General features: G+C 41.5%; 1 protein-coding gene across 5 annotated transcripts in view; it reads left to right on the top strand.

The window, feature by feature from the left end:
* The first annotated feature begins 2,653 nt into the window (after positions 1-2,653).
* The window catches only part of NCOA2 (nuclear receptor coactivator 2), a 314,552-nt gene continuing 291,938 nt past the window's right edge, over positions 2,654-25,267 (top strand). For 4 of the 5 annotated variants that reach the window (XM_058275637.2, XM_058275633.2, XM_071207850.1 and 1 more), the window contains exon 1: positions 2,654-2,777. The gene's annotated coding sequence lies outside the window, so the exon portion shown is untranslated. Of the gene's footprint in view, positions 2,778-3,087; positions 3,105-25,267 lie in introns of those variants that run through there. The other variant, XM_071207848.1, reaches the window with a different exon arrangement.

The raw sequence follows: 25,267 nt of genomic DNA, 5'->3' as shown, positions 1-25,267 counted from the left end.
TATATACATTATCATTTTTCTTCACTACCCTTTGCATTTCTGAGTCTGCTGACATCTTCCTTTTTAGTTTGTCTCCTTGCCTCATCCATCCTTGGTCTGTCAAGTTTCTGCTTCTACTAAATTTCAATAATTTCCTTCCCTTTTATGATTTGCAACCCTATTTTTTTCCTTATTGACTTGTCTTCTCTTGGTAATATACCTAGTTCCTATTTTTTTGTTTCTTTTTTCATTGATGGTGTCATTAAGCCAACTTATTTACTGCTTCTTGCTTTCCATTTTACATTATCACACTGATAATTCACTAATAGTTGTGGCTAATTGTTTTGAACAATTTTCTGGGGTCTCTCAGAATCTAAGTCTTTGGAAACACTGAAACCATTTTTTATAAATATGCTTTATGAGCAAAATATTGGAGGGTGAGGTAGGGAAGGGGGCATGGGGATTGTGTCAGATAATATTGTTTATATTTTACAGAATCAGTTAAGTAGCATACAGTATATCTTGTTTGGTGTTATAGTAAGTGCAAACAAGAAGACGACATAATCCTGGGTCTTGAGTCGCTTACAACCTAGTGAAAGTGAAAGACAAATATATAAATAACTCCTGAACAAAGAAGAATATTCTTGTTACTGTTTGAGTGCTGAGGGAGTCTAGAGATGTACTGAAAGAGTGGAAGTTACATGATTCCTCAAGGTTTGAGGCAACTGAGTAGCAGAGCAGTTAGACATGGAACTTACACTTCACTGTCAGATTTGTTGTTTTATTTTTACAGACTCAGTTATGTATGTTGAGGATGTAGTAAGAAGTTTTATTGAGTAATATGGAAATTCAATAGGGAGTAATTTATTTGCAGTTATGAGTAGTTTTTAAAAAAATTATTGTGGTAACATAGATATACAATATACAATTTTCCATTTTGACCACTTTCAATTCAGAGCTTTAATTACATTCACATGATGAGTAGCTTTTGAAAGTGTGAAATCTGTTGTTACAGAGGACTGATGGACTCTGGACTTCTGCCAGAGAAGCGGAGTGATAGAAAGCAACGAGACTCTTCTTTTATCCCAAATCCTGAAACTCATAGTTGGAGGTAAAGACAGGAAAGAAAATCAAGAGTTCAGTAATGTGACGGACTTCAGGTGACTACTAACTCTTGTTTTCTTCTTCAGGTTTTCAGAATGCTTTTTTTCAGGAAACATAATTCTGTTATTTCAAGTATTTTTTTTTTAACATATATTTTCTTCTTCCAAATAAAATTTTGGTATTCCCACAAATTTGAAGTTGAATACATAGTGAAAAGGATGGGCTTTTGAGCTCACCAGAACTGGGCTCAAATCCTTTCCAACTTCCTGGCTGTGTGACCCCCAACTTCCTGACTGTGTGACTCTACTCGTTACTTTACTTCTTTAATAAAGTGTCATTTTTTGTGTGAGGTAAGGATAACAGTGGTAATTACTTCATATAGTTTGGGCATTAAAATCTATAACGTCTTAACCATTTAGGACAGTGCCAGCAAAGTAAGTGTTTAATAAATACTCTTGTCTATGACAAGTGACTTTTTCATTATGTTTAAAAACAAGGGCATTTGTTGGTCTCATATTTTTATGTCGTTAAACAGATGTTGCTATATATATATATATGTATTTACTACTTACATGTAAGCTAGAAGAAAAATTTGCTTTTCCAAAGCATTAAACAGATGTGAGGAACCTTTAAATGAGGGTTCTCCTCGCATTTTTGGTGCAGCTCTCCTCAGCTAAGCCTGGGAAGTGGACTTTCCAGTAAAACACACACATAACTTTCGTGATTCTTGTCATGCCGAGAATGTTCAGTCAGTTTTCACACACGGTGTGCAGCTTTTCCTTTACCATGCGATTAAATGCTGGGTGGCACCCCTTTAAGCTCGCCTCCCTCTGTCGCGCCCCTCCATCCCTCCTGAGATGCAGCTGTCACAGACGCCCAGGCTCGGAGGACTGGGGGACCCGACGGACGAGGGGCGCCTCTCGGGAGCAGCAGCAGGTCCGGCGCGTGCGAGGCGCTCCCGAGGGGTGCAGGGTGCTGGCCGAGGGGCCCGGCCCGAGCGAACCTGGCCCTTGGCACTCCCGGATCTTCGCCCTGGACCACCTTCCCCGCCGCGTGCAGCCCCCAAGGCCCCTGCTGCCGCCGCTCTGCGGCCTGGCCTGTCCCACCCTCTCGCTTTCTTTTTTGGCACTGCCCTTTGCCCTCCCATGGAGTCATCTGTTTACTCTCCCTTCACTTCCAGTCACCAATAGGTCACCCTGCCCGTACCCCAGCCACCCATTTTGTGCCGTCTCCCTTCTCCCCTCACTCTTCACCTCTCCCCGGCTCGCCTTCTCCGAGGACTCCGCCGACGGAGATGCTGCGGACCCCGCGGGCAGGGTCTCCGCCCGGGACAACCCTCGGTCCACCTCTGCCGCCTCCCAGGGGGCGCGGAAGGCAAGTTTCCGCCCCGTCTTTTCCCCAGTGACAGGTCTCGGCGGCCACGGCCCGGGAGGCGGAGGGAGCGACAGCCTGGCTCTCGAGCCCCCTCCCCTGCTCGCGAGCTCGCGCGGTCTGTCTCTCCGCTGGTGCGGAGACACGCAGGAGGAGGAGGGGGAGGAGGAGGAGGGAGTTGGGGGAGGATCTCCATTGAAATAAACAACCAGGCAGCAGTTATTAACACGGGAACATGGCGGCCGCAGCCTCAGCCACAGCTTCGGCGGCGAAGGTCAGCGCCGACGGCAGCCGGCACCTGACGGCGTGACCAACCCGAGCCGGTAACCGCGCCTTTCCCCCGGGCCGCGAGGGCGGGCCGGTGGCGGGCGGGGGGCGCCACATCCCCACCCCCGGCCGCGACTGCCCTTCCTGCGCCGAGCGCCTCCGAGAGGGCTGTTTTTGTGTGTGGGGCTCGCTGCGGGAGTGCGCGGAGAACGCGAGTTGCATCCCGGCGGCGCAGCGAACTGGGGAGTTGAGTCTGGGGGGTGGGGAGGGCGGGAAGCGGCGGGGAGACGAGGAGTCCCTGGGAGAGAAAGGAGGCGCTCCAGCGCGGAGCCGAGTCCCGGGGCGCGAGGCGGGCGGAGGCTGCAGCCCGCGGCGGAGGCGAGGTGAGCGCCGAGGCTCGGCGGGGAGGCCGGGGGTGCGGGTGCGGCCCCCTCCCCGAGGGGCGAGGCGCCCCCCGCCCCGCCCGGAGCCGGGTCGACCCGAAAGCAAGCTCCAGCCCCTTCGGGGGAAGCGAGACTGAGCCGGGAAGGTTAATCCCGAGAAGGTGCATTCTTTAATGGAAGCGCGGAGAAACTGCGGCTGAGGGTGGGAGCCGGGCGAGGGGACGCAGGACTCGGGAAGTGCTTGGGGGTGTGTGAAGGTGAAGCGGGGTGTCGGGCTGCCGGCGCGGAGTAGAGCGGGGAGGAAGGGGCGCCGCGGTCGGGCGGGCGGGCTCGGCCAGTGTCAGCGCGGGGGGCTGGAGGCGAGGGGCGCCGAGCGTCGCGGGCGGACGGGAAGAGGCGGCCGGCGGGGCGGGCGGCGCGCTCGGGCCGTGCAGGCTGGGCCGCGTTGGGGGCGGGGAGCTGGGGGCCGGGCCGCGGCGGCGCCGAGCTGGGCTCGCCCCTGACTTAACTTTCTGGGTGCGGGCTTGTGTGCCGGAGGCGCGCTGGGGCCGGGGCTGGGGGCGGGAGGCGGTCCGGGAGGTTCCGGGTTGACTCGCCAGCGCCCCCTTTTCTCTCCCCCACTCTCCACCCCCTCAAGGGACGGGCCCTCCGAGCCGGAGGCGGGAGGCGGCAGGGGCCCTCCCGGCTGCCTCCCAACGGACACGCCCCAGGCTGGGGGACACTTTTTCGTCGGGGCCCTGGTGGCTGCTGGGGGGAGGAGGCTGGGCCGTCGCTGGGGGCTGGAGCTCCCCGCCCCCCACCCCTCCGGGGAGTCCCGGAGGCGCCTCTTCCGAGATCGGGGGTGGGTCGGTCCCTGGTTAGATGGTCCGTCCCTCTTCCCCCTCCCCCTAGTGGTTTCCGGGGCGTGCGGGACCGAGGGGCTGGAATCGGGGACCGGAGCGCTCTTCCATCCGCCCGAAGCTAGACTGGTCCAAACACCTTCGGGGGCCAGTCACTGGTAGGGGAAACTTTCCCAAATGCGAGATGGAGCCAGAACAACCCCCCTCCGCCCCCTCGTCCTCTAATCCCGCTCCCACTCCACCTCCTTTTAACGCCTTCCCCTCCCACCGACCCGAATCTCACTGCGTCTGACTGATGGGGCAGTAAGCCAATCGGAGGCGGGGACCTGACCTGCCGGGTGTCGTTAAGCCAATAGTGAGACCCGGAGGAAGGAAGGGGGCGGGGTTTCTCCTCGACCAGTTAGAGCGGAGTTGCACGCGGGGCGGGGGAGTCATGGAGACGCCAACAAGGTCTAGCCACTCTTTTCCATCCCTAGTCGCCCGCTCGCACGTCTGAGGGGTAGTGTCACTTCTGGGGGCTCTGGCTCAGAGAGATGTAGAGGGACACGAGATACTGTGTTTCTCTTGTACCTAAAGAGACGTTGTCTCACACGATGAAGTCTAAAAATCACGATGTGGCAGTAATTCCCCAAGGCCCGTTTATAAAATGGCATATATTATAGTGATTGTGTTTTGGACCTCAGCCTCCGGCTTACGAGCTAAGGATCATAGAAGTTATCTAACTGTATCTCAGTTTCTCTAACTGCACCAGCGCGGGGACAATGAAATTTGAAAGGGTACCCCGAGTGAAGGCGTCGGGGTAGCTTTCAGTCAACTAATAATTTGGATTGTGAAGCAGCGTTGTTCCGTAATGGCCTCCCTGGGTCCCTGTTTAATTAGCAGATCCCCAAAGTGCACTTGAAAGTTCGGCATTTGGGGATGACATCAAAAAAAAAAAAAAAAAAAAAAAAAGGCAAGTTGTGGTTTATGGTATTTTTTTTTTTAAAGCTCTTTCTTGGGTAAACAAAATGACGTAAGGAACGAAAGCATCTCTGTTTGAAACAAAGTGTTGGTATTTAAGGAGCAAAGCTAGTCAAAGGATATTTATCTATAGAAACAAAGTCCGAGTAAATGTTGCAGATTATTCCCACAGAAGAGATTCTTAAAAAATTATTTTGGTTTTCTTCTTAAACACTGCTGAATTGTGCAGCCTCTGGGTGCTTTTCTGGTTTAAACAAGGTTAGGAGACATCTTTGGTGGTTTTCAGCTGTTGGTTGTGTTCAGTCAAGTGACTTTCTCAACTCTTGACTTTTTGGGGCGGGTAGGGTAGGTCTTTGGTTCTCCGCAAAGAGTACAGGTTGCTTCGCAGGAATAGCAGTCTTTTAAAAAAGAGCAGCTGCTACAATGCTTTTTTGTGTGCGCTGTTGTTCTTTGTTGGAGAGGTTAGTGCACAACTGACAGCAGCAAGGCTCCTTTCCCCTACTGGATTTTGTAGACTCTTTGGAAGTTAAAAGAATGAATAGTATTAGATTGAGAATGAGTCCATTCATTTTATGATAAGTCGCACATGATTTTCATGAATTTTGGAAGTTTTTTTTTGGAGAAATTTTATGTGTTATTTATCTTAGTTACACTGATTTCTCAAGCTTTTTAAATTAATGTTGGGCTATTAAAAAAGAAATGAGGGAACATATAGTTAGTTTTAGGGAGCAGTATTTATAAGTGTATTCTGTTGTAATATACCATTTCCATATGCATAATGTGAGTTCTTAACGCAGTATAATTTTGAGTGTTCATGAGGGCATAAATTAATTGCAGTTTGCTGTAGCCCATGAGGCATTATTTAGGTGATATAATAGTAAAAATGTTTTATTTAGACTGGTAGAAGTAGGGAGTGATATAAATTAAAATAACATTAAAAATTTGACAACATTCAAACTACCCACCCCATCACAAGTTAATTTAGTTATTGATGGACATTTCTGATACATGCCCTTCTCTCTTTTGTATATTCAAGAATAACATTATTTTACTTCATTCTTTACAACAGTTCTTAAAAATGTCCTCACATTCTTGGTGGCATATAGTGGCAAGCTCCCTAATGTCTGGCTAGGAGGGAGAAACCTCTCAAGCATATGGAGACAAGTAGAAAAAGATGTACATCGTCAGCTGTGATTCCATTGTGTGCTCTCAGACTGGTGTGAGCTTTCTTTCTCCTGGGAATTTCAGCCTTACAGAGGAGTTCTTTGACTTTTAGGTGTCCAGATACTGAAGTAAAGGGTAGAAAATAGCTTACGAATTTTATGAATTTAATATTTTTTGGATTGATTTTCTCTGATTTTAACCCTTCATTGGATAAGTATAATTTGTGTGACTTTTGCCCAGTTTTCACAGGAGCATTTTACTGGAAATTTAAGGGCCAGATGGGACGTTGGGTTGTGGTATGAGAGTGAATGGGGGGGGGGGGGAGGTGGTCACTGGTTGGCTTTCATTGGTCGGCTTTATCTGTAGTTATATCTTATTAAAGCTTTCCAAGCCACTGTAGAATTAAAGATCTGTGAGCACTGCTTCCATTATGCTATATTTTAAGGATTCACTACCTTAGCTGTTTCAGATAACATCAGGTTGAAATATGACCCATAAGTTGACAGCTTGGATTTCTTAGAAAAAATTGTTTATAGTGTGTTGGTTTAAAAGCATTTCTTTTAAGCACTCCCTCTCAGGATGTTGGGTAGCAAAAGAAAAAAAAAAGTTTCCTTTAAACAGTTTTTCTAGAGGATTAAGTTTTCTGAAATGCATAACCTGTCCTTATTTGATATTTTGATCCTTACTGTGTCATGATTTAAATTCAATTTAAAAGAATAATTAATGCTTAGTTAAGATTTTAACAAAACTGCTAGTTAAGAAATGACTGCCTTTTCATTTCTGTGAAACTAAACTAAACTGCACTTTAGTTAGGCAGTGCCTGTTATTACATGCTTTATCAATTTAAATTAAGAGAATAGGGAGAAAATAAGACATAGCTTTAGTCTTTTATTCCAGTAAATTATAAACAAAATCAGTAGTAAATCAGTCTTTTTCCAGAGTGAAATAATGATGACTGTATTTACATACCAATAATGCGAGCCATTTAAGGGAAAACAGAACAAAACCTTCAGTTTTTTGTATGCTTTCATATCTCAAGCTCATTTTACCTCAGTGCTTTACTTTTCTAAACAAAAGGATGTTCTTAGGTTTTGTGTGTTTATTTCCCTTTTCTCTTTACGGAAAGGTTTCCCTTTGTAGAAAAAATATGTTACTATATAAAGTTGATTAAAAGTAATTTCTGGAAAAGCTATAAAATATAATTTTGGTGCCACACATCCTTAATTCAGACAACATAAAGAAAACACATACTTTATGGATTCTAGATGCTAATTTCTAGGTAGAGGTGAGAATGTGAGTTTTGTGGATATTTTAGGACCTGGTATAGTTTTGTTAGCTTTTGTGAAACCGAGGCAAAACTGATTATGAAAAGGAGTGGAAATCTTAAAGGTAACCTTCTGCTGTGAAGGTAACTGAAATTAAAAGACTGGATGGTCTACATGTAGATCATATTACATTTAGATTTTAGGGCAAAGGTTTTATCTATTTACTCTGAAATGTTGATAGGTCATATTTCTAGCTTCCCATGGCTGCAGTGATATAATGCAATTGTGGTAACATTGATTCTAGGACAATTTTCCCAGGTTCCCTTGTTGGAAAGTTCTAGAGAGAAGAATTAAAAGAAAAAGGAACCTGTGGTAATGTTTACTTAGCTTCTTTTGAGGCATTTAGATGAAGAATCTTAATTTTAAGTAAGAAAGAAGGGAGTTGCTAATAGGTGGAAGTTATTAGCAACTAGTTAGAAGTTCTGAAAGAAAAAAAAAACCTTTTACCTTGACTAGGCATCAGTTGACAAGTACATGGAAAATGGAGGAAGTTCTTTTAAATCTGGCAGAATTTATGCCTTACGGGCAGCAGTTAAGAACTGAGTTGCTCATGTTCAACTTAAGTCTCATTTGTGCTTTTTTGTAGATCTTGTCTTTGCATTCTTGCCTCACTTGTCCGTTGTTTCATTCATTTGTTCACCTGTTCATTTGATGAGTGTTTGAGTGTCTACCCCATACCTGTCGTTGGCAGTTTACTTTGATATTAGAAACCACCCATTAAAAATTCTAGGGGCGAACAAAATAGAGTGGGTTATGCCTTTTTTTTTTAGTGGGGGAAGAGGTATAAAAGGGCATATTTGCCTTAAGTTTTAATTTGTTTTAATACTAAAACTCTACTTTTGTGGTTTTAATTATATAATGTCAGGAATTCTGCTTTGATTTGGATTTGGGCTATGTCTTTTTCCTGAATAAAAGGATTATAATTTTAGAATTAAAAAAGTTTGTTTAAATATCTCTGACTGATTACCTTATAGTTAAGTAGATTAAAAATACTTATATTTATAATTAATTGTTTTATTTCTTGTGAAATGCTTTTGTGCCCCCTCCTTTCATAGGTCCTGTGTCGTTTGTGGTTTTGAAGGTGACAAAGCAACATGTTGAGACATCCCATTTCTGTGTATTTTGTTATTGCTTTAGGATTGTATATTCTGGGCCTTACCACCCTAGATTTCTACATGATGGAAAACTGCTCCTGTGCGTAGACTTGTACAAGAATTCTGTAGTTGTTAGTTGAATGCTTATTTATATTTAATTTTCTAGATGTAACTCATTATTACTCTTGATTATGTGGTTTTTGTCAGCAATAACTACATAAATCATAATAGCAGCTCTCATTGATGCCAACAACATGATGTAGGCCTTTGAATGTGTGCTACATTCTTTCATTGCAACAACTTTATAAAATAGAGGTTACTCCCATTTTTGACAAGGAAGTGAAGCTTAAGAAGAATTAGGTCATTGTGCCTATGAGCAAAACTTGGATGGAAAATTTAACCTTTACCAGTGAGTGAGAGAAACATCATAAACGCCAGAAGGGACTAGTCAATGCAAATGTCCTCCTGTTAGGGATCTGATAAAGCAAATGTTTGTGGCCTTTATTAGGCTCTCAGTCTAGTTGAATAGTCCATAAAATGGGTGAATAGTTAGTCTTACAAATTATGTCAGTGGGTATCTCCCAAACTCTTGCCTCAAGGCACACCTATTCTGGGCAGATGTTATTTATTTTAAGAACTATAAAGAGTTCAATTTTTAACAATTCTTAAAATTATGAAATTATTTCTTGCCTTTTACTCTTTAAAAAACAGGAACTATAAAATGGGTGAAGGAAAATAGTTAATATTTGTTGAGCGCTTACTAAGAACCTGGTGCAGGGTTAAGGTCCCTTACTTGGATAATACGTTTCTCCAATGCTATGAGGTAGGTGCTCTTACTGTCATCCTTCTTTTACAACTCAGGAAATGGAGACACAGAGTTGTCAAATAACTTGCCCAAGGTCACACAGCCTGAATACTGAAGAGGAATATGAGCAGGCAAACATTGCCCTCAGAACCCAGTTTGTGTTGCCTGTTAGATTTTACTCCCTCTCAGCATAGTGTAACTGTGTCTTATCTACTGTTTTTTTTTTGAGATAATATATATCAGTAATTCTCTGCTGGGAAAAGAAAAAAAGAAAGGAGTAGGAGTGTATTTTGAAAAAGCACATTCAGGTTGCCTATTTTTCTCAAAATAAAAAGTGCAGAAAATAAAGCTCAAGAAAATTTGATAGTGGGGAATAGGTAGAAAATAGATCAATAAGGCACTATAGGGGATATAGGTTTAGAAAGGATGAAACACTGATACAGATATTTTTTTGGCTTAGTATGCCCTTGAAATATGTTTCAATCTAGTTATCTTTAAATGTTAGGTAGAGATTGTGTAATGAATGTAGATTTTTTGCAATCCATATAGCATGGTTGACTTGGTGTTGAGATATTGTAGTTTCCAAAGAAGGCTGTTAATATAGTCAGTCATCTGATTTCTGCTCTGCTATTTGTGGAATTCCTCTGTCTGTCCAGTTGTTGCAGGGAGGGAGCAGATCTGTCAGGGAACTCTTTCACCTGTGCACATGTGGAGATCAGCATGCACAGCTGTCGGGAATTGAATACTTGCCATAGATGAAGACATAGTGTGTGGTATTTGTATTCATTTAGTCTGTCCATGTGAAATGTGATCCTCAATCTTCCAAGCCTTAACTTGGAGAGTGCAAGTGAGTTTTCTAAGTTACTGTTGTTGCTGGCTGATCTTTGCCCATTGAAGTACCCATCTAAATGAGGATTGTGTTTTTTAGTATATATTCCTGCTTATAAAATCAGCTCATGATTCAAACATGAAAAGACTTCCCTTGCCTTTGGTGTTACAGTAGCATTTGTAAGAAGCTTTAATATTAATTTATCTTAAAAATTTCTATTTCTTTTGTTAATGTGCTTAATAATAGAAAAGCTTTCTGTTATTGTCAAGATGTTAATTTTAAAAATTGAATTGCATATCTTTGAGGAAGGTGTATCTTTAGTTGAGCCATTTCTAGGCCAGCTCTGGAGTCAGAACCAACTGGAAAATATAGTTACGTGGAACACAAAAATATTAAAAATACATTTCGAAAGTGCTTGTATATATATTTTATTTTTATTTTTAGATTTATTTTTTATTTATTTCTCTCCCCTTCCTCCCCCCCCCCCCCAGTTGTCTGCTCTCTGTGTCCAGTCACTATGTGTTCTTCGGCGACCGCTTCTATCCTTATCAGTGGCATGGGAATCTGTGTCTCTTTTTGTTGCGTCATCTTGTGTCAGCTCTCCGTGTGTGCGGCGCCATTCTTGGGCAGGCTGCACTTTCTTTCGTGCTGGGCGGCTCTCCTTACGGGACACACTTCTTGTGCGTGGGGCATCCTGTGTGGCAGGACACTCCTTGCACACATCAGCACTGCGCATGGGCCAGCTCCACACGGGTCCGGGGTTTGAACCGTGAACCTCCCATGTTGTAGGTGGACGCCCTAACTACTGGGCCAAGTCCGCTTCCTTGTATATGTATTTTAAAATAGAATTATTCATGAATATAATGTTTATTAAATCACTTCCTAGTGGTTATCGTTGCTATGTGGGTGGGAATTCTTTAACATATTTTTTATGGAAATTCCTTACTAAAATTCAGTATGTCAAGAATGTATGAATTTTTACAAATTTGACATAATAGCATTTATTGAAATTACTAAATTGTTGGTGATTGTTATAGAAGACAGGCAATAAGGGATTGGGAGGGGTTTGAGACATTTCTTGTGTCCTGCCTCTGCCACCTTGTGCTGTAGCCTTTTGTCTATGTAGTGCTGGATATACTGTGCATTAAGACTAAGCTCTAGCAACTGACTGACCAATGCTCAGTATTTTGAAGTGAGGGCGGAATGATAAATAACGGCACAACTTCCGATTGCTTCATTAGTAGAAATCTTTGTAGATCTTTCTCCTCTGTCTCCTTTCATCCTTCTTCCCTGACTTTATTTTTTTCTTAAAATTAAAGATGGAAAATTAATGATACTGAAGAGAACATAATCAAGATTAGGAGGAAGTCTGTTACTATCATTAAGTATTTCATGTATGACCATACTCTTTACAGTTTTCCTCTTTACCAAACAGATTTCCTCTGCTAACAGCACTTAGTGAAGAAGCTAGCTATTTGTTAGGGAAGCCATTAGGTGGAAAGCAGATCACTTAACACAGGCACAGTACATAATTTGCTGATTTGTTGCTGGAAGTTAGTGAGTTGCTGGACAACATTATGGTCCAGCAAACTGGTGTTGCGCTTCTGTTGTTTAATAAAGATTGAGGGAAGCGGATGTGGCTCCGCGATTGGGCTACCATTTCGGAGGTCCAGAGTTCAATTCCCAGGGCCTTGTGGCAAAAGTGAACTGGTCCGAGCACAGTGCTGGCCTGTGCGGAGAGTTGGCTCTCGCAAGATTATGCAACAAAAAGAGAACACAAAGGAGAGACAGTAAGAGATGCAGCAGACCAGGGAGCTGAGGTGATGCAAGAGATTGAGCACTTCATTCCCACTCTGAAGGTCCCAGGGTCGCTTCCCTGGTGCCACCTAAAGAGAAGACAAGCAGACACAGAAGAACACACAGCGAATGGACACAGAGAGAGCAGACAGTGAGTGTAAAACAAAGGGAGGGGATAAATAAATGAATCTTTTTTTAAAAAAGATAGAATATTATATTCTCTAGTTTAATGTATTTTATTTCTTCCCTTGTTTAAGGATAATATAGATTCTGTAATGGTTAAATGTTTAAAAGTGATCATTAGGTCAAATGGTCAAAAAGGTGTAAGTTGAAAATATTAGGTGATTTAAGATTGGTAAAAATTGTAACAATTCTAAAGCTTTAGGAATGCTTGCCTCTTTACAGTTTTAATTTTGTAATTCAGTTTTTTTTTTAAAAGGTTTATTTATTTATTTAATATCCCCCCCTCCCCTGGTTGTCTGTTCTTGGTGTCTATTTGCTGCGTCTTGTTTCTTTGTCCGCTTCTGTTGTCGTCAGCGGCACGGGAAGTGTGGGCGGCGCCATTCCTGGGCAGGCTGCTCTTTCTTTTCACGCTGGGCGGCTTTTCCTCACGGGCGCACTCCTTGCGCGTGGGGCTCCCCCACGCGGGGGACACCCTTGCGTGGCACGGCACTCCTTGCGCCCATCAGCACTGGGCATGGCCAGCTCCACACGGGTCAAGGAGGCCCGGGGTTTGAACCGCGGACCTCCCATATGGTAGACGGACGCCCTAACCACTGGGCCAAAGTCCGTTTCCCTGTAATTCAGTTTTGATACCTGTTTTATATGTAGTATTCTGTTTTAAGTAATAGTAATATCTTGATTTCTTAAGGATTTTCCGTAAAAATGTGATATAGACTAATCCATTATAAAATAATATTTTATTGTTTTCCAAGACCAGAATCTTTTCTAAATAAACATATGGGACAAATAAAACATTTGAAATTAGTGAAGGAAATGCAAATCATAAAGATCTTCTCTTTATGCTGTATTACTATTTAAACAAGTGTTGCCTACAATAAATTATGAATTCTACTAATAGAATGAAAGGCTCTGAGCAGTCAGATGTAACACAAGAAAATGACATGATACTCACTGTGGACTGAAACATATTGACAGTGACCAAAATAAGTCAACACAATGCTTGGACATTGAAGGGCATTGGAATACAAAACTGTAGAATTATCCTTTCCTGGTTCAAGGACACACATATAATCAATAACAACTACATTCTTATAATCATTAATGGTCTCATCTCTAACACTGCATGCACTTCAAGAAAAGGCATTGAAAAAGAGGCTGGAGAATGCCTAGTGAAGAAATTTGCTAGGTATGTGGAGTTGCTATATGAGCTTAGGTTAAAAAAGCTAGTACCATGCAGAGGGAAAATATTAATGCAGAGTAGATGTGACTGAAATCTATAAATTATATGTAGACTAAATCCAGAGTAGTGGGTACATGCCTAGCAACTTCAAAGAATTTAAGGAAGTACTACTCGTTTATCATCTTAACAGACTGAGTAGTCATAACTTACAGCACTTGTTAGTCTAAGTGGAATAGGCTACTTATATAAACAGTATTTTAAAGTAAGATTAAGGTAAGTGTATAAATGATTAGTTCATAAAGTTTTAGTAAATTAGAATTTTTGATACACATTCTTTGAAGTTTAATATTAAGGAGAAAAACTATGAACTAAAATGCTTTGATTAATCTGATACATTTTGTCCATTGTGTTCTATAAATGTGCCTAAAATGATGGTATGAATTGGCTTATTGTCTAATGATTTAGGAGATTGTACCTGTTTTCTTACTGATATGCTAAAAATGGGGGAAATTGTAATATATTCATTTTCTCTCCCCCAAATAGTATACAGAATAGCATAAAGGCTCTTACTTTTAAACGATATTTTGTGTGGACACTTACCAAGTCGTTCTCTGCTGAGAGTCGTTTACAGACTGATCTTGCCCTCAAATCCTTTTTATGATATAATTCCTCACTATAAAATAATATACTCAGATACTTGTTGTATGGGTCTGTCAGGAATTATCTTTCTTTGATTTGCCTAGAAAAACTAATGAATTATTCTGAAATTTAGGAAGCCATCTTTTGATATAAAACTGAATTTATTTGGGACTTTATGTTACTGAGCTCTGTTAATACCAAAGTGTACAATCCATGAAACAAAATGAGAGATGGAGTCCAACAATATTTTAAAAATTATTAGTTGCATAATATATATATTTAAAGAGTTATTTATTTCTCCTCCACCCCCTTGTTGTTTTGCACTTGCTGTGTTTGTTCGTCTTGCTTGTTCCTTTTTTAAAGATTTATTGTATTTCTCTCCCCTTCCCCGCTCCCCGTTGTCTGCTCTCTGTGCCCTCTCACTGTGTGTTCTGTGTCCACTTGTACCCTCGGAGGCATTGGGAAACTGCATCTCTTTTTTGTTGTGTCATCTCTCCATGTGTGCGGCATCTCTCCTGGGTGGGCTGTACTTTTTTTTCACACAGGGCAGCTCTCCTTGCAGGGCACACTTCTTGCACATGGGGCACCCTTATGTGGGGACTCCCCTGCATAGTACAGCACTCCTTGAGCCTGGCAGCTCTGTGCATGGGTCAGTTTACCACACGGGTCAGGAGGCTGTGGGTATCGAACCCTGGACCCTCCCTTATGGTAGGCGGACGCTCTGTCAGTTGAGCCATGTCTGCTTCCCTTCCTTGTTTCTTAGGAGGCACTGGGAACTTAACCTGGGAACTCTGATATAGGAGGAAGGTGCCTGATTGCTTGAGCCACCTCTGCTCCCTGCTTTGCTTTGTCACTCATGTTTTTCTTCTTGTGTCTCTTGTTGGATCAACTTGCTGTGCCTGCCCATTGTGCCAGCTCGCTGTCTTCTTTAGGAGGCACTGGGAACTGAACCAGGGACCTCCCATGTGGCAGGTGGGAGCCCAGTTGCCTGAGCCACATCTGCTTCCCTGCATAATATATTGATTATAAACAATAAATCATCTGTAGGAAAGGAAGTCCATTTAACCTTTTAATCAGAAACAATAAATACTTAAGTTTTTTGTTGTCTCCAGTAAAATTGAACATTGTTCACATCAAGATTTATTAAAATTTCCTTTGCAGAATATTTTGACACTATAGTGAGAGAGGGTTTCATAATCTCAGTTTATAGTAGAAAGAGGAGAAAAGATAAAGAAAATTTTGGAGAAATTCCATAGTTCTGTAAAGGTAATAACACAGAATCAAACATAAAGAAAGTTGGCATTTAAGTACTACCTTTGAAGAAGTGATTAAAAAAGAAGTACAGCCTTTGAAGAAGTGATTAAAAAAGAGTGAAGGCATCACCTTCAGGGCTGATGTATCAATAGGTAAATAATGAAATTCTACAACTATCAAAGACAAAGCCCTTAGAGTCCACACATTTTAATATATACTTGTGAAATTATCTATAAAGTATTCTTAACCTATTTCCCACTTTTCTACATGTAACAGTAATTCCTTAATTTAGGGGATCATTTCATTTGCAGAGTAAAACCAGAAGGCTATCTATTTGTGATTTATTCACATTGTTTCCAACTAGTTATGTAGACAGAAGAAATAGTATACAACTCAAATGGAAATAGAGGATGGTGTTTTCTTATATGTAGTGTTATACATCTCTCTCTTGCTTAGTTCCCATGATGCTTCAATGTTGTACAATAAGTGGCTAAATAACTATTTCAGTGTTATATTTTGATTCCCTACAAGTTGGAGTTTTGGGGGCCTAAGGATTTTTGTTTTTGTCCCAACATTTTATTATGAAAAATTTAAAACATCAGAAAGATGAAAAGAGTACTATAATGAATACCTATGTACATTTTGCTGTATGTGGTTTTTCTTTCTCCTCCCCTCCCCTTTTGTGTTGGATGAGCCATTTGAAAATTAGTTCCTGTAAGAACATTTCATCCATAAAGTGCATTGCTTTAGAATAAGACATTATGTAACTATATACAGTGTCACTATTAAACCTAAGAAAGCTAATGGTAAGTCCCTCATATCATCTAGTATCAACTCTATTCCTGTTTTTCCATCTGTCCCCAAAATGTCTTTTTATAGTTTTGGTTTCTTGAACTAATCAAGTTCAGTCATTGCATTTGGTTCTGTCTCTTTAGTCTCCTTTAATATAGAAGAGTTGTCCTGTTTTTATGTTTTTCTTTTTCTCTTTTTTAAGACATTGACTTTTTATTTATTGAAAACATTTATTGGTATCATATATACAACATGAAATTTCCCATTTTAACCACTTTCAAGTATACAATTCTATAGTAGACATTGATTTTTAAGAGTCTAAGTCAATTGTCCTGAAGAGAATGTATTTGGTTCATTAGTTTTTAGGTGTGGCTTTTTAATTTTTATTTTTTAAGGTAACAGGATTGGAACTGAATCCATGACCTCGTATGTGGGAAGCCAGTGCCACATTGGCTTCCCTGAGTTGGTTTTTTTTTTTTTTTTTTTTTTTTTTTTAAGATTTCTTTCTTACCGTCCCCTTCCCCCTGTGCTAATTGTCTGCTCTCTGTGTCCATTCGCTGTGTGTTCTTCTGTGTCTGCTTGTATTCTCGTTAGGTGGCTCCAGGATCCGATCCTGGGACCTTACAGAGTGTGAGAGAGGCGATCATTATCTTATGCCACTTCAACACCCTGGTCTGCTATGTCTCCTGTTGTCTCTCTTTGTCTTTTTGTTGTGTCATCTTGCTGTGTCAGCTTTCCACGTTGGCCATCGTTCCTGTGCGGGGTAGCACTCCTGTGTGGGGTGGCACTCCTGCGTGGGCCAGATTGCTGCGTGGGCCAGATTGCTGCGTGGGCCAGCTTGCCTTCACCAGGAGGCACTGGGCATCGAACCCTGGACCTGCTATTTGGTAGATGGGAACCCAACTGCTTGAGCCACATCCTTTTCCCCGAGTTGATTTTTTTTCGTTTGTTTTGTTTGTTGCTTGTTTTTTTCGGGATATGCTGGGAACCTAACTGCCTGAGCCACATCGAGTTGTCTTCTTTTTTAATATTCAGACTTAAGTTTCTCCAGAAGTGTTAGGAGATTTAATTGTTACATGCATTAATAGTTTGATTAGAGCTGAAGATGCATACATAATCTTTTGTACTTTTGCTTGAGATGTTGACATCCTAGAACATTTCTTGACAGGTTCTTTCTGAAGTTTTTCTAGGTCTGGGCCTAGACATACTTTCTACAAGTGGATCTTAAGGGGATATATACTTAATGCTATGAGAAATGCAAATGAAAATATAATTCCTGTCATTGAGGATGCTTCTAGTCCAAGAACTCAGGGTATTTTTTCCTCCAAGGAAGGAGGCACAGACCATTTTGGGCACAGACCAAGGAGAGGGTTGAAATTAAGAGACAGTAATTTATAGAAAGCTTTTATTCATATATGTTTTTGGAGTAGAATTGTAGAGACAAAAATTTCCTGGGGCTTTTTGGTGAGGGGTAACTTGAGTTTCTTGAGTATGTGACTGCTCTATAACTTTTAATTTGAAGGTCTCAGTTACTCTTTTTCTTTGTTTTTCCTTCCAGTGTCTTCATCTGTTTTCCTGCTCAATTTTCCTACCCTTGAAATTATTTCCACCTTCTTTAGTTTCTGTTTAACCTCATCTTCCCTTTCCTATTTAGAACATTCTAAAAGTAAAGTAAAACCCTCGCTTTGCTCGTGAATGACAGTGAGCACCAGAGTTCATTCTTTTTTTTTTTAATGTGCCGAGGGTTGGGAATTGGATCCAGGGCCTCATATGTGGGAAGCCAGTGCTCAGCCACTGAGCCACTTCAGCTTTCCTCAGTTTTTCATTTGTATTGCTCGTTGTTTGTTTTTGTTTTTTCAGGAGGCATCAGAACCCAACCGGGACCTCCCATGTGGAATGCAGGGGCTCAACCACTTGAGCCACATTTTCTCCCAAAGTTCATTTTTAATTTAAGAAATAGGGTATAGGGAAGTGGGTTTAGCTCAATGGATAGAGCATCTGCCTACCACATGGGAGGTCCAGGGTTCAAACTTAGGGCATCCTGACTTGTGTGGTGAGCTGGCTCATGCGCAGTGCTGATGCACACAAGGAGTGCCATGCCACACGGTTATCCCCCGCATAGGGGAACCCCACACGCAAGGAGTGCGCCTAGTAAGGAGAGCTGCCCAGTGTGAAAAGAGTGCAGCCTGCCCGGGAATGGCACTACACACATGGAGAGCTGATGCAGCAAGACGACACAACAAAAGGAGAAGCAGATTCCCGGTGCCGCTGACAAGAATATAAGTGGACACAGAAGAACACAGAGAATGGACACAGTTGAGCCAAATCCACTTCCCTAAACGTTTTTTTTTGTTGAACTAATATTTAGAGTGCTAAATCATATACCTAGGATATAGATAAGAGGCATCAAGAATGGAAATAAAAGTGAGACTGTATATAGGCCTTTTTATTATGGGCAATTTTAAGGTGATTATGACGTAAAATAAGTAACTCAAAGGAGCTGATGTTACTCAAGCAGTTGGGTGTCTGCCTCCCACATGGGAGGTCCTGGGTTCAGTTTCCAGTGCCTCCCAAAGAAGATGAGCTGATGCAATGAGCTGACGCATTGAGTTAATGAACGAGCAGACACAACGAGCGGGGAGTGGATATGGCTCAAGTGGTTGGGCACCCACCTTCCACATGGGAGGTATCCTGGGTTTGGTTCTTGGTACCTCCTAAAAGAAGATGAACAGACCCAACAAGCAGACACAATGAGCAGACAAAGCGAGCAGCCAACAAGCAAACAGACAAGGGAGCCACCTTGGGTGAGGGAAGGGGAAATAAATAACTCAAGTCCTATTTTCTGTTTTTTAAGAAAAATGTTCCTGAAACGTCTTAGAGACGTAATAGGTATAGCCTTCTTGTTCTTGTCATTTTGTGTGTATTACACTTTTTAAAAAATGTTGGCATATTGGAGAATGTTGGATAAAAACTATTGTAGTTGGTTGCACTTCTATGTCACTATTTGCTATATCCCAAACATGGTAATAGTTTGTTCATCTGGGAGTGAAGTAATTGAAGGTTCTGAAATGTAACCAAAACAGGAACTTTATAAAGAAAGTGATATTGTGGAAAAACTGGCTATGCGCTGTCTTAGAGTCTCCCTATAAGCACCCTAAAATTTAAAATTCGTCATTTAGGAGAAAATGCTTAAAAAATATGTATTATTTCCCTGTTTTCTAAAGTGACTTGAAATGTGCTAAAATACAGTGAGTTCCATGAGATCTTTTAAGATTTTTAAAAAAAAATTTATTTCTCTCCCCTTCCCCCCCCCCCCCGCCCCAGTTGTCTGTTTTCTGTGTGTATTTGCTGCGTGTTCTTAGTCTGCTTCTGTTGTTGTCAGCAGCATCTTTTAAGATATTTATCTGTCTCTATACTAGGTAACTGTAAACTATATACCCTACATTAAGGAATTTTAGATAACTCTAGGTTAACCTTTGTTTTTCCTCTGTTCTCTAACCTCTTTTTGTATAAATATATGTATTTGGTTTTTTCTTTTTAAATAACAAATCCTTTTTTTCCTTTCTCATTTTCTGCATTTTGTCTGCTATAGGTTTGGAAACCAGATGAGATTTGTCTGTTTATTCAGCAAATATTTAATGAGCACCTCCTGTATGCCAGACACTGGAAATGCAAAGATTAAAAAAGAAATGGCCTCTATCCTCGAAGATCTCACAGTTTAGGAAATGAAAGAAAGAAATGAACAAGTAGTTACAATACAATATACTCTTTAGAGTAGAAGAATAGAGTAGAGGCCTTTGGAGATGTTTTATGGGAGCAAATAGTTAATTTTTTTTTAAAAAAAAGATTTATTTATTTCTCTCCCCTCCCTCCCTCCACCCCGGTTGTTTGTTCTCTGTGTCTATTTGCTGCATCTTCTTTGTCCGCTTCTGTTGTCAGCGGCACGGGAATCTGTGTTTCTTTTTGTTGTGTCATCTTGTTGCGTCAGCTCTCTCTGTGTGCGGCGCCATTCCTGGGCAGGCTGCACTTTCTTTTGCGCTGGGCGGCTCTCCTTACGGGGCGCACTCCTTGCGCGTGGGACTGCCCGACGCGGGGGACACCCCTGTGTGGCAGGGTACTCCTTGCGTGCATCAACACTGTGCATGGGCCAGCTCCACACGGGTCAAGGAGGCCCCGGGTTTGAACCGCAGACCTCCCATGTGGTAGACGGATGCCTTAACCATTGGGCCAAGTCCACTGCCAATAGTTAATTTTTGTGGTGAGGAAAGGCTTCATAGTTGTGGTACTGTTTGATTTGAGCCCAGAGGCAGACAGATTTCATCAGACAGAGGAGTGAAAGGGCATTCTAAAGAGAGGTACGTGCATGGGATGAGATAGAATATATTATATTAAGTTCTTCTTTCCTCTTATTTTACATGCACTTTTTTTCTTCTGTGGACTTACTTATATTTATATATTTTTTATGCATGTACTCCGCCCCCCACCTCAGAGATGGCTCCCTCCTCTGTGTATGCATTGTGTCTGCTTGTTGTATCCACTTGCTGTCTGCTTTAGGAGGCACTGGGAACCAAACTTGGGACCCCCCACATGGGAGGTGGGTGCCCAGCTGCTTGAGCCATATTTGCTCCCTTCTTGTTGGGTCAGCTCTTTGTGTCAACTCATCTTTTTTAGGAGGTACTGGGAACCAAACCCATGTAGAAGGTAGGCTCCCAACTGCTTGAGTCACATCCACTCCCCTATACATGCACTTTTAATAAGATATGCAGGAGAATCTGAAAGGCTTTTTTCAGGAAAGCTAGTGATCATTATCAGTAAAACTAGTGGTTGTTAGTGCACAGAATTTGGCATATTTATTTTGAATGTTATTCTTTGTCTCCTTTTAATTTCTTGCTTGTGTTCAGGATTAGGGAGTTCTATTTACTATTCATGCATAATAAGTCATCCCACACTTAGTGGCATTGAGCTTACAGATTTTGTGTTAGTATCGGAAAAGGTGTGGTGGACATGGCATGATGTGTGTGACTTCAGCTGTAAAGATTCAAAAGCCAGAAGTGATAATGCCTGGGCACTGGAATCACCTGAAGGCTTGCTTGCTTACTTTTGTGCCTGGCAGTTGATACTTGCTGTTGAACAGGACCGTAGCCAGGTTATAGGCTAGAATACCTGCATATGGCCTCTCCATGTACCTGCTTGGACTTCCTCACAGCATGGGTGACTAGAGTTCCAAAAGAGAGAGTGCCAAGGAAGCTGTATCTCCTTTTATGACTTAACCTCAGAAGCACCATAGTTGGAAGCCTCACCAGGTCCAGATTCAAGGGGGAGGGAATTTTTTTTCTTGTGGTTTTTATTTTTATTAAGATATTTGGATTATATAAATGATACATTAAAAAATGTAGGGGATTCCCATATGCCTCACTCTCTACCTTTCCCATGCTTTCCCTCATTAACAACATCCTTCATTACTATGTTACATTTGTTAAAATTGATGAACACATTTTGGAGCATTGCCACTAAGTGTGGATTATAGTTTACATTGTTGTTGTTTTTTTTTAAACATTATTTTTTAAAAATTTATTTCTCTCCCCTTCCCCATCCCACCCCCCCATTGTCTGCTCTCTGTGTCCATTTGCTGTGTGTTCTTCTGTGACCGCTTGTATTCTTGTCAGCGGCACCTGGAATCTATGTCTCTTTTTGTTGCGTCAGCTCTCCATGTGTGTGGCTCCATTCCTGGGCAGGCTGAACTTTTTTCTGCTCTGGGCAGCTCTCCTTGTGGGGCGCACTCCTTGTGCGTGGGGCTGCCCTACACGATGGATACTCTTGCATGGCAGGGCACTCCTTGTGTGCATCAGCATTGCTCGTGGGCCAGCTCACCACATGGATCAGGAGGCCTTGGGTTTGAACCTTGGACCTTCCATGTGGTAGGCGGATGCCCTATCTGTTGGGTCAAATCCACTTCCCTATAGTTTACATTGTAGTTTACACACTCTGCTGCACAATTTTGGAAGTTATAAGATATGTAATGGTCTGTATTTTTCATTGCAGTATCATTCAGGACAATTTCCAAGTCCCAAAAATGCCCCCATATTACACCTATTTTTCCCCTCTCCCTCCCCTCAGAGCCTCTGGTGGCCACTGCCTCCTCATCAGTAATAAAAGTTCTTCCATGCAGTGGTGCTCAGAGATGTATTCACCAAATGCAATGACTATCTCGTGATGATGGAGGAGATTGTTGTTATGGGAGGAGGAATGGGGTGAGAGAGGGGTGGGGGGTATATGGGGACCTCATATTTTTTGAATGTAATATTAAATAAAGATTAAAAAAAAGTTCTTCCTTTACTAGAGTAACTATAAGTGTATAGTAGAATAACAGTCTACTCTAGTCCATTTTTGAACCCCCAATCCTGAGGATTCTGGCATGGTGATGCCCACTCTACTCTCTAATTGAGAGGGGGTTAGATCTCATGGGACGGTGGGTGGGACTCTCTTGGTTGCACTTGAAGACTCTCCCTGTTCCTTGGGATGGTCATTGTCCCTCATCATTTCCTTGTTAGTTGCCTTAGGTGAGTGCAATGAACTGGAGAATAGGTGTTGCAACTCTTTTGAGATTCAGGGCCAACTGGCACATGGACAGCCCGAAGAGTTAAGGCTCTTGGCCATAAGCCTGTGAACTCTAGTACATTAACTATAGGTTCAAATAGAAGGGGCTGAGGAGCCATGTATAGGGAAACCACAACTGCGTCCAACTCTGTCATTCTAGGGAGCATAAATTCCAAAGTAGGGCCCACTGACAGGGTGCCAAACTCCAGAGCTGTCAGCCCTGCCTATAGTGTCTGGATATCTCCAGACCCGGCAAATACTGCTGTTTGTGGCAGTATTTACTTTGTCAGTCAATGAGGTCCTGCTGAGACGTGCATAAGGGTAACTTCTGGAATGACCTCCCGACTCACTTTTAAGTCTTTTAGCTATATAAACTCATTTGTCTTTACTCTTTCCTCCTTTTGGTTAGGGTCTTTTTCCAGTTACCTTGCTAGTGGGTTCTTGGTAGTAATCCCTCAGTGGCAGGGAGGCTTATCCCTGGGAGTCATGTCCCACACTGGGGTGAGGGGGAAGGAGGAGGAAGGTAGTGCATTTATATGCTGAGTTTGACTTGGAAAGAGACCACATTTGAGCAACAAGGAGGCTCTCAGGAGGTAACTCATAGGCAACCTATACTACTAGGCTAAGTTTCAATTTCAAAATAAAAGACTCTTAAGTACAGTCATCAATATCAAGGGCCCGTCAGTGGTCCATCCTCCTTCACTAGTCATTGCCCCAATACTTGGGGGATTCTTGCTGTCCCATTAGAGAATGTGACAGAACTCCCCAGGATGGGAATTAGTTATTTTTTCAGTTATTGTGGATCTCCACACACTGTGACAATGCCCCAGGAAAACTCGAAATTTTTCATATACCTTATTTTTATGCACCAGGTGAACCTCCTCCCATGTATCCCCCATCAGTGACACCCTGCACCAATGATCCTACCCTGCCACAGTTGTAACCCTTCCGTGATCCAAAACTTCTTTACAATGAAACCAACAAAATAACCAAATAAAATTAATAAGAAAATAAAATAGTAGTGATCATTTTTAAAATGACAAATAAAATACAAAAAATTAAAAAGAATTTGAAATAAAATTTAAAATATTTTTTGGCATTATGTCTTTCATCATTGTAAGATCTGTTGTCTTGTATGTACAGTGACATTTTCTTTCATTTATTCCCCCAGTGTCTTATTTTTTCTCCATTTAATCTTCAAAGAAGCTTTAGGTTATAGAAAAGTCCTGTACAGAATATAGGGGATTCCCATATACCCAACATCCACCCCTTTTCCCCCTTTCCCCCTGTTAATAACATTTTACATGTAGGTGGTAGATTTGTTACAATTGATGTACAAATATTGAAGCATTGTTACTAACCATTGTCAGTGATTTACATTATGTTTTACATTTTGGACCATGTACTTCTATAAATTTTGATGAAATTTGACATGACCTGTATCCATCATTGCAAGATCATGTAGTGGGAGGAAATGTTGATCTTTGCTTTCTTTGGGAAGAATTTTAAAGTTCCATTGAGAGCATGAGGAAATGGAAATGGTTTGTATTTATCAAGTGTATAGTGTAAATGTTTTTCTCCTAGTCATATATTTACTGTATAGAATTCTTGATTAAATTATGACATATTTGGGGACTGTTTGTTTTATCAGAACTATTTCTAGGGAGTTAGCCCTAAATGGCATTTAAGATATGGATAATAATTAATGCAGTGCCCTTTGAAAACACCAGCTTGGTGCTGCTTCCGCAGATGATATACTTTATAGATTAAGGTAATCTTTTGTTGGAAAGATGCTGCTTATCATGTGCTGTGAGCATGGAGGATAGAATTTTTATGCTGATAAGTCTCTAGGCCTAGGCCTAGAGAGTTATCAAATTTTAGGTGCATAAATTACCTTGCTTATCAGTGTGGAAATTCTAAGATCTTATTCATATTCATCAAGATCTGAAAATGTGGGTAGGTCCAGAAATCTGCTTTTTTCTTCTTTTCTGTTTTTATTACAGCAGTTGTAGAAAAATGATGCAGAAAATAGAGATACCATATTCCTCCCCATATCCTTCCTGCACACAGTTTTTCTTATTAACATTTTGCATTAGTATGGTATCTTTGTTGCAATTGATGAAATAGTGTTATGATAATTATACTATTAATTATAGTCCATAGTTTACATTAGGGTTCACTCTTCATATTTTTGTAGTTCCATGGTTTAAAAAAATTTTTTTTCTAGTAACTTACATATAACCAAAAATTTCCCATTTTAACTACTTTAAAATGCTCAATTCAGTAGTGTTAGTTATTTATAATGTGCTACTATCACTACCATCTATTACGAAACCTTTTCCATCACCCCAAACAGATACTCTGTACCAGTTAAGCATTACCTTTCCATTCCCTACCCCAACTCAGCACCTGGTAGCCTGTATTTTAGTTTCTGACTGTAAATTTGCATTTCTAATTATTTCCTATTAGTGATATGATATAAGTTACTTTTTTATCTGTCTTATTTTATCCATCTTGGTGTCTTTAAGGTTTGTCCGTGTTGTAGCATGTATCTGAACTTCATTCCATTTTATGGCTGCATAATATTCCTTCTTATGTATATAGAAATCTGCTTTTTATAAGAGGTTCCTCAAATGACTGATAGATGTGGTGAGGAACTACACTTTGAGGTCTGCTGATCTAGGTCCTGATCAGAGGGAGGGAGG

This window comes from Dasypus novemcinctus, chromosome 14 (assembly GCF_030445035.2).
Source record: "Dasypus novemcinctus isolate mDasNov1 chromosome 14, mDasNov1.1.hap2, whole genome shotgun sequence".
Lineage (NCBI taxonomy): Eukaryota > Metazoa > Chordata > Mammalia > Cingulata > Dasypodidae > Dasypus > Dasypus novemcinctus.
This window is presented reverse-complemented; position numbering and strand designations above follow the sequence as displayed.